Source organism: Olea europaea, chromosome 13, assembly GCF_002742605.1.
Source record: "Olea europaea var. sylvestris chromosome 13, O_europaea_v1, whole genome shotgun sequence".
Taxonomy (NCBI): Eukaryota; Viridiplantae; Streptophyta; class Magnoliopsida; order Lamiales; family Oleaceae; genus Olea; species Olea europaea.
The window spans coordinates 24,892,168-24,892,542 of NC_036249.1; positions in this window are offsets into that span (position 1 = coordinate 24,892,168).

A 375-nucleotide genomic window follows, 5' to 3' on the forward strand; every position below is an offset into this window, starting at 1 on the left:
GCACTCTAATTTCCTCCTTTTAATTGTTACCATTTGTGTTAGAGCTTCTTTTACTGTGGAGTTTGAGTATGGTATGATTTAGAATTATCATATCTACATAAAAGCATAAAATAGAATAGATGTTCGTGTGATTGATAATACACTTAACCTTTTGATTTTCACTTTTTATGGCCATTAATATTCAATACGATGCGTTCACTTAGGCTTATCTCATACGCGTAAAAATATAAGATATATTGTCTTATGTAGCTCTTGTTTAGTGGGGTTTTAATATATTTTGATAAAGTTGATGAAATAATGATTGAAATGTTGTAAGTCACATAAAATATATGATAAAAATTAATTATTAATTATAACTTAAATTAGATATATTTT